The following is a 10,000-nucleotide window of genomic DNA, read 5'->3' on the forward strand; positions in this document are numbered from 1 at the left end:
GGATCATAGAAACTTCATACCGTGCCTGGAACTGCCTGGTATTGCCTCAGGCTTACTGAAAATAAACAAACTCTATACTCTCTCTCTCTCTCTCTCTCTCTCTCTCTCTCTCTCTCTCTCTCTCTCTCTCTCTCTCTCTCTCCACAGCGCGCTTCGCCACTACCTCCTGAGGACACACTTCCCCTGCGTGTTGGTCTCCTTCTGGGCTCTTCCTTCTTCCTCTTGGGCAGTGAATGAGGGGTGAAAGACCTCATTACTCACTCTCCTCCTTTCCCTCCTCCTCCTCCTCCTCCTGTGTATGAGAAGATCAAGGGTTGTGGTGAACGTGTTACACTGGTGTGTTTTCTGTTTATTCGCAAACAAAAATAAATGCAAGAAAGTGTAGTAGCAATAGTATAGTGTTTGTTGTTGTTGTTGTTGTTGTTGTTGTTGTTGTTGTTGTTGTTGTTGTTGTTGTCATTGCTCTTGGAAGTTTCATTAATGTGTTTAAAATGTTACGAGTAGTAAGTGGTGAAGAGTGCTGATGAGTGTCTATGAGTGGTGGTAATGAATGATGGTGACTGGTGGTGGTGAGTGGCGGTGAGATGTGGTGCATGGTGACGAGAGGTGGGAGACAATGATGAGTGGTGGTGACTGTTGGTATGAGTATTGGTAAGAGACAGCAACTTGTGGTGATGAGTTAAGTTGTGACGATCAATCAAAGTTTACGAGTTCTCGAGCAATCACATGCCTGGAAGGAGGAAAGAGGGAAATGGATGAAGAGGAGAATAAAATAAAGAAATCAAGACAAAGGAAAAATAAACATCAGCAGACCTTGTGCACATTACAAAACTGTGATAAAACTAAGTAGTAAAAAAGAAAAATAGAAAAAAATGGTTAAATACAATGAAAGATGCAAGGAACAAACTGAGTTAGCATGTAGTTAGTTAAGACTGAGCCACTAGTTAGCCTTACAAGAAGATAACACAATGAACAAGGACAACAAGTAAAAAAGATATGTTTTATTACTTAAGGGTACTGCCACATGTAGAGCTGATGGCTTCCTTTGTAGCATCCCTTATTTTCTCTTGCTTTTATGCCTTTATAAGCTGCAGCTGTATATAGTAGATGTAAGATTGTGGAGGAAGAGAAGGAAAGGAAGGAACTGGCCATAGTCAGCATGTGATCAATGTTTTCACTGGTCAAGAAAAGTCTCTCCTTGTGGTTCATGTCTTCTATTCCCCATCGTACCTTCCTGAATCACCCTATCTTGCCCCATTGTCCACTTCTCTTCACGGTGACTGCATCTCTCTCTCTCTCTCTCTCTCTCTCTCTCTCTCTCTCTCTCTCTCTCTCTCTCTCTCTCTCTCTCTCTCTCTCAATTGTCATTTTCTGTTATGGTATATGTTGAGATTTTTTACTCAAACTTTTATCTTTCTCCCATTCCCTCTCTCCCTCCTTCCCATCCTCTCTCCATCCCTCCCTGCCAGCCTTCCTCTCCCTCTCTCCCTACCTGTGTTGCCTGCGGGATCTTTCTTAATTGGCTTAAACTGAAAACTAGGGTAAGCTGTGTTTCCTGCTAAGGAGGAAGAAACGAGGGACTGAAGGAAAGTGGAGAGAGAGAGAGAGAGAGAGAGAGAGAGAGTGTGTGTGTGTGTGTGTAAATGCAAGATAAACTGAAGAGAAAGAAGTATAAACAGAGTGTATTCACCTTTGCTCTTTCCTTCCCTCCTTCCTCTCTGCCTTCTCTCTTCCTTTCCTTCCCTTACACCTACACAAGGCTTATATTTCGCAGGAAAATTGTATGTATAACACGCACGTTGTCACTTCTGACTATTCGGACCAGGAGGAGGAAGGAGGAGGAGGAGGAGGAGGAGGAGGAGGAGGAGGAGGAGGAGGAGGAGGAGGAGGAGGAGGAGGAGGAGGAGGAGGAAGGAGAAGAAGAAGAAGGAAGAGGAAAAAAAGAAGAAGACCAGTAGAAAGAGGAAGGGGATGAGAGCAAAGAAAAGAGAAAAAAAGGAAGAAAATAGCAAAAGGCAAGAGCAAAAATAGACAAAAAAAGTAGAAGGAGGGGAGAAAGAAGAAGAAGAGAATAAGAGGAGGAAGAGGAAGAAGAAAAGATAAAAAAAAGATGAGAAGTGCCTTTATCATCCACCTCTGTTAATTAAGATAATTAAACGTCCCCATCCTCCACCTGGAATTTTTTTAAACACTTCTTTGTAAGACTCTTCTTTATCTATCATGTATTGAGTTGCATCGTGCTTTCGTCTTCTGTCTATTTTGCCCTTCCTTTGATCCTTAACTTCCTTCACTGCTCTTTTCTTTTATTTCCTTACACACGCTAACTTTTCCTCCTGGTCTCATTGCTGTCCCGTCTTCAGAATTCTCTCTTCGTTTCTCTCCTTCCTCCCATTTTGTATTCCCGTCTTTTCCTCTCTGTCCAGCGCTTTTTTTTTTTAGTCTTTCGTCCTGTAGTGTTCCGCCTATTCTACTTTTTTTCGTTTTTCTTTCTTCATTCCCGGTGTTCTTTCTTTTCCAGGTCTGATTTCTTTTGTACTCTCTCTCTCTCTCTCTCTCTCTCTCTCTCTCTCTCTCTCTCTCTCTCTCTCTCTCTCTCTCTCTCTCTCTCTCTCTCTCACTCTTCCCTTTTATGGGTCATGTTATTAATTTCTTTCTTTCTCTTTTTTCTGTTTTTCTTTCATTTTTCTTTCATTTTTTCTAGCGGATTTAGTTTCATCATTATATTTGTCATGTCTCCCCTTCTTTTCCTTTTATTTTTTCTTTCCTTTTTTCTTTGTTCATCTTGCCTCACTTTTAGTTATATTTCCTTCCATTCCCTTGCTTTTCCTTCTTTTCCCTTCTATTTCCTTTGGTTTCCTTTCTTTTTTCCTTTTTTCCTTCATTTTTTTTTCTTTCTTGGCTTCCTTTTCCTCCTTTTACTGATCTCCTTTCTTACTTCCTCATTGCATTTCATCTCCTCCCCTTCTATCTGGGTTCGTTTCCTTTACCCTCTCCTGAGTGGCAAGATTTTCAGTGCAATAAGAAAATAACCTTCTCTTGTATCGCAACCCGCCCTCTGGAGACTCGTTCCCCTTCCCCTTATTACTGTCTCATCCCGGGCCGCCCACACACAGCGCCAACAACACAGCCGCACAAACTCTAGCTCTCTCCTCAGCCATGTGTTTTCACGCCAGACGCTCACAATATATACGAATTTTCACACATATCTCAAATCCTTGAGAAGTGTTTTCATCACAGACACTCTCACTCCAAACAGATTTTGATTTCAAGTCTCTGTGATTCTTCTTTTTCTTATTATTGTTTATTTTATTATTATTATTATATTCATTAGAGAAGCGGTGGCGTAGTGGATAAGGTGGTGAGCGTGGGATAGGGCAGACGTCCATGCGTAGGTTCGAATCCCACCACATGCCTGCAGCCTTGAAATTATATCATTTGTCGAGTGGTTTAAAGTTATCTACATGTCACCATGATACCCAGGTTCTACATAGGGGGAGGTGTAATTATCTTACACCATAGATGCGCCTGGGTAGATAATAAGGGCCATAATATGGGTACCACTATAAATAAAATTGCCTGCGCCGCTAATGGGTGGAAACTGGGCAAGGCTTCCCAAACCCTTCAAGTATACTTACAGGTGCTATATAGGCCACAACATAGAAAAAAAATTCATTCAAGGACTTATGTTATCACTCCCCAAAATATCCTTACCCCTAGAGACGTATATTCACCCCAGATTCATGTATTCATCCCAGAGAAGTGTTGCCACACCGAACTTAACTTCAGGGATACTGACCACCACAAATATCTCTTCATTTCATTCGCGTTTTCCACATATAACACGTCCTTAGACTCCTTACCCCAAACACATCTTCACTCCAGGAATACGTTATCATCTACAAACACACCATCACCCCTTATACTTGTCCACTCTTCAGGAAGATAAATGAGCATGTTGATATACGCTTATTAATTAAACACTCAATTGACAACTGTTGATGCTAATGTAAATGAAAAGCATATTTTCTTTATTACCATATGAGATGTTATGGTCCACACGAACTAACTCTGAATAAATTCAAATACATATTCATAGCAAATTAAAAAAAAAAAAAAAAAGGTATTTAAGCACTAAATCTTAAGAGCAACATGGAAAAAGCTGCAGTGATGCTAAAATAATAAGAAAAAGATATAGAAAGTAGACGGATTTAGGCTTGGCAGATGTCAGAAAGTTAAGCTGAAAAAAAGTATACAAACAAAATCGCAAGAACAAAACAGCAAAAGTATAGCGATGCCATGATAATAGATAAGTCAGTGAAGAAAAGTGAGAAAGTAATATTAAATAGGAGATGCGAGGAAGTGAAGCTGAAAAAAGAAAATTCTTTCACGTAAGACAAGTTTTTACCACAACCTCACGCTTTCCCTCCAGACACATTCCGTCCAGACCCCGGCACGTTCTCAGGGCGCCGCGAGCTGGTATGCCGCGCTGCCGACATTCGTCCGCTGTGTAACGCAGCTGCTTTAAGATTTAGTTGGCTGCAGATCCTCCTTCATGACTTCCAGAGGGACGCAGCTCCTTCCTGCAGGCTGAAATGGGCTGTTGCAGAGCGTGAACTGATATTACGTAAACCACATCACTTCCTTAACACTTTTATTGCTAACTTCTCCATCGTGCTTGTTATTCTATTGAAGTAGTGCTCTGTCATTTTTCTTTTTCTTATTATTATTAATTTTCTTTTTTTGATTAATTTTATTATTATTTTATTATTATTATCATAATAATTATTACTATTATTTTTTTATCATTTATTATTATTATTATTATTATTATTATTATTATTATTATTATTATTATTATTATTATTATTATTATTATTATTATTATTATTATTATTATTATTATTATTATTATTATTATTATTATTATTATTGTTGTTATTATCATTGTTATTGTTATTTTTATAATTTATTATTATTATCATTATTATTATTATTATTATTATCATTATTATTATTATTATTATTATTATTATTATCATTATTATTATTATTATTATTATTATTGTTATTATCATTGTTATTTTTTCTTTTATTGGTATCATTATCGTTGTAATTATTATTTTTAATTATAATTGTTGTTATTACTATTAACATTATTATTATTATTATTATTATTATTATTATTATTATTATTATTATTATTATTATTATTATTATTATTATTATTATTATTATTATTATTATTATTATTATTATTATTATTATTATTATTATTATCATTATTATTATTATCATCATCATAATCATTATTGTTATTATTATCATTATTATCCGTTTGTCTGCCTGGGCCTGCCTTTCTTTTCTTATATTTAAAAACATCTGTCAAGTCCTAGCTCTTTATTTTCTCTCTTTCTTTTTTCTTCTTCTTTCGTATTTTTCTTATTATGAAATGTTTACTTCGTTTCTTGTTTCCATCTCTCTATAGATTTTCGTCTTCATGTTCCATCTTCATAGAGTGTAGAATTGTCATTATTTTCCTCGCCACCTCTTTTCTTTGCCACTCAACTCTCACTGATGGATGATTGTTTCCTTTATTAATTAATCACTTAACTTTTTAGAATCAGTATTCTGTAAAACGTCATTTTAAGAAAACCTGCAAGCTAGAAAAGATAAAACAAACTCTCTATTTTTTTTTTTTTTTTTTCCTCTTTTGCCCCTGTAAATGATATTGAAGAGTGTGGTGTTTAGTATTAAGACAAAGTGACAAGAGGAGTAAAGAGGTTCATTCTTCCTCACGGACTCCGCTCCCTTCACTTCCTTTCCAAATTTAGAGTTAGTTAAGCTTTCCGGTCATTCTATACGCGTGTGATCTTTTAATGGTGTCGCGTCAATGGATCTGCGACTTCAGGTAAAAGTGTCCACGGTTAATAAGGTGTGTGTGTGTGTGTGTGTGTGTGTGTGTGTGTGTCTATGTGTGTGTGTGTGTGTGTGTGTGTGTGTGTGTGTGTGTGTGTGTGTGTGTGTGTGTGTGTGTGTGTGTGTGTGTGTGTGTGTGTGTGTGTGTGTGTGTGTGTGTGTGTGTGTGTGTGTGTGTGTGTGTGTGTGTGTGTGTGTGTGTGTGTGTGTGTGTGTGTGTGTGTGTGTGTGTGTGTGTGTGTGTGTGTGTGTGTGTGTGCGTGTGTGTGTGTTGAGGCTAGCTTTATAATGATCCGATAATAATAATGTGTCGCTGGCTAACGATATTAATCTCTCTCTCTCTCTCTCTCTCTCTCTCTCTCTCTCTCTCTCTCTCTCTCTCTCTCTCTCTCTCTCTCTCTCTCTCTCTCTCTCTCTCTCTCACCAGATACCTTATCCTTCCAACCTGTTCCCCTTAGACTCTTGCCTCCCCTCTTTTCTGCCTCACATCCCTTCCTCTCTCCCTTTCTCCCGCCTTCCCTCCACCTCTCCTTCCCTCTCTCCTTCAGGCTACAACAGAAGGAGCTCGTTATATCGGGTAATGGTCGCTAATGAGTCCCCTCTCCACACAGCCACTAATTCTCTCTCTCTCTCTCTCTCTCTCTCTCTCTCTCTCTCTCTCTCTCTCTCTCTCTCTCTCTCTCTCTCTCTCTCTCTCTCTCTCTCTCTCTCTCTCTCTCTCTTTCTCTCTTACTAAAAATGTTGTACGCATCTTGAGAAAGAGAGAGAGAGAGAGAGAGAGAGAGAGAGAGAGAGAGAGAGAGAGAGAAGGTGAGAGCAGGAAGTGAGGATGTCTTGGATCTAATTTTATCGTCGTTATTTTTATTTTCGTCGATGGTGTAATACATCACACTCGCTGCGTAAATTTCCCAGACAGTAACAGTCGCCTTTCAGGTATTCGATTTGGCAGGTCTGGTGACGGTGGTAGTGGTGGTGGTGGTGGTGGTGGTGGTGGTAGTCATGACATTGGCGAGGTGGAACTATATTGGACCTCTTATATAAGCATGTGTATTTAAGAGGGGCTTTGTAACAATAGTGCTGGTTTGACTGCTGGAGTAAAGGGAGAAGTAATAGTTTATAGTGGTATGTGGTAGTGGTAGTAGTTGTTATTACTGCTGAATATGTTTTTGTGGTTATTGTTGTTGTTGTTGTTGCTTCTGTTGTTGCTGCTGTCGCTGCTGCTGCTGTTGCTGCTGCTGTTGTTGTTGTTGTCATTGCTGTTGCTGCTGCTGCTTCTGTTGCTGCTGCTGTTGTTGTTGTTCTTGTGGGAATATCAACCGACTATGGTATCAAAAGACTCAGGTAGAAATGTGTGTTGTGGTGGAGGGCAGGGTTTTCGTGAGGCAGTACTCTACATGAATCATCACCACATCTTAGTGTCCCCGCAAGGTGCCTACCGCAAATACCACAGGCCACACATCCTATTTCCGGAATACTGTCTCTGTATGTATCACATTCTCCTGAGCGAGACTCAGATGTGGGAAAATAGAAGCAGTGGCCTGTATCGACCACTGTAGTGATTTAGAATTACTGTAATAATTTTCCTTTTCACAAAAATAATTTCTCACAACCCCATTGCCTGAAGCATCAGAGTTCTCCATAAACGTTGGAGACAATGGCATACTGTGTTTCGTTAACATAATTTCATGGAATATGTGGAATTCTTTGGGTCATTTGTCTTGAAAATTGGAGCAAAGTTTGAATTACCATCCTTTTGCTGAAAAGAAATTTCATTACCATCATTAGCTTTCAACATTATCTCCCTTTATTGACCAGCGTGATGAAATGCTCCTTCATTCTTACTGTCCTCATCGACTCGGAGCACGTGTGACAGCACAAGCACTTTGCCATGTACTTTATTCCGTTTTAGTCATACACCTGTTTCTAACATCTAACCAAAGTTTCTGTTCTTTGAGTCTCTCCAAACATAGTTCTATTTTTCAATTGTTTCATATCCCTCTTGTGTCGTTTCTAGTTTTCGTTTATATTTCTCTGTTATTTCTGACATTCGAGTGTTCTCCTCGCTCGGAGGATATACAATGGGTATTGGTTGTAGTGCTCGTATTCTGCCCAAGGAAAGAGTTGTGTTGCTGCATTGGAGACACGTCTCCTTGCACTCACCGCATTATAAGATTGCTTCCTCATTCAAGCTTCGTACATTGCAGACACTCCACTTCCTCCACTGTCATTAAGGACAGACACGCGGCTCATGGATTTCTGAAACTCACGTTCCATAATTTTCTGCTGGAATGGTCTGAGTTCTGCTCTGTCATTCATCGAGAACTCTCATTGATAATTATGAAAATGTTGCTACTTTATCTTCTTGTGATATCGAGGCTCTAGATAAGAGTATTTTTTAATATATTTTGTCTTAATGCTCTCTCTCTCTCTCTCTCTCTCTCTCTCTCTCTCTCTCTCTCTCTCTCTCTCTCTCTCTCTCTCTCTCTCTCTCTCTCTCTCTCTCTCTCTCTCTCTCTCTCTCTCTCTCTCTCTCTCTCTCTCTCTCTCTCTCTCTCTCTCTCTCTCTCTCTCTCTCTCTCTCTCTCTCTCTCTCTCTCTCTCTCTCTCTCTCTCTCTCTCTCTCTCTCTCTCTCTCTCTCTCTCTCTCTCTCTCTCTCTCTCTCTCTCTCTCTCTCTCTCTCTCTCTCTCTTCTCCCTGGATGTAAATGTTTTCCCATTTACATATAGAGATCAGTCTACTCTAGAAATTAAATACTGTGCCATTCTGAATTGTATTCCTTCGTTGAGTGGTGATTCCATGTATTACAGGTGATGTTCTGTATTGTTTTCATCCTCGTATGAACTTTTTTTTTCTGGTGGAATCCTTTATTTCAGCTGAAATGAATAACATAGCTTCCTGTCTTTCTTTATCAGCATTCTAATTCTTTCTTGCAAAGAGCTAGTATATTTACTTACTTGCGTTCTATCCCTTTTAACTGAAAATTATTTTCCTTGAGAAAATTCTTGAGCATTTACCACTTCATTTTCGAACAATGGTAAACTGTTCCTGAAGAAATGCTCTTAACCCATTATCTTTTGATATGTCTGTAATTTCTTAATGAATCTCGTGAAGCTTGTTGAATTTCACTTCCCAAGAGACTCAGCCATGTAGTTAACTATCTCATTTAATAACCACTTAGCTAACTTTTCATCCATCGAGAACAATTTTATTCTCTTTGTTACTAAAATCTCCATGGAATACATGTTTCTATCTTTTTTTTTTTTTTTAGATTCATGGTGAACTGATCATATGAAATTATGTGAATTATTTTGTCTCCTTAAATTGTCTCTCAGACTTCGCTTCTCCGCACGAGCTCGCTGGCCTTTGTGTGTGATAGCACGGCGCATCAAAACATGGCAGGTTTACTGGCTGTTCGTCTCATCAGTTTCTCTCCTCTAATTTTATTGCCCGCTCCATTGCTTCCTCTATATCCTTTCCTACTGCTTTCAGGGCTCCTGCTCATATGAACTTACTAAAGGAGTGCTTCCTCCGCTTCCTGCTTGGTTGCTGTACCAGATTCCCCTCTTATCCTCTCTCGACTTTTTTCATCTGGGTAAAGCAGAGGTTCACTAATACCTTTACTTTCCTCCATGTTAGGAACTGGATCAATCTTCTTCCTTTAGTCTTCAGATTGCCTCCACTTGATCTCCTGCAAGAATGACTTAGTAAAACACCTCGGGGAACTAAACTATTCTTGCTATGAACTGTTCTCTACACGAAGCAGCATTTATCAGAATGTCTTGCTGCTGGTATAATCTCCCCAGCGTGTCACTCAGCTGTAACAAGTGTACGATATTAATACTAGGAGGGGGCAGTGAATGGAGTAACAAAAATATACATAGCCAACAGTGAGGGTGGTAGAGGCTGCCGTCAGCACATTTAGGCCACGAGTTCTCATGGCTAGTATGAGCGGGATGGGCGAAGTAGGGGCAAGAAAGAGATATACCAGGAGGATTGTGGCCGCGGGGTGCCATTTAGGTGGAGGAAGTGTCACCTTTAAGATCTTGTGTTGACCCAAAATCCTCCATGCGGGTGTGTGGGTGC

The sequence above is a fragment of the Portunus trituberculatus genome, chromosome 46, assembly GCF_017591435.1.
Source record: "Portunus trituberculatus isolate SZX2019 chromosome 46, ASM1759143v1, whole genome shotgun sequence".
Taxonomy (NCBI): domain Eukaryota; kingdom Metazoa; phylum Arthropoda; class Malacostraca; order Decapoda; family Portunidae; genus Portunus; species Portunus trituberculatus.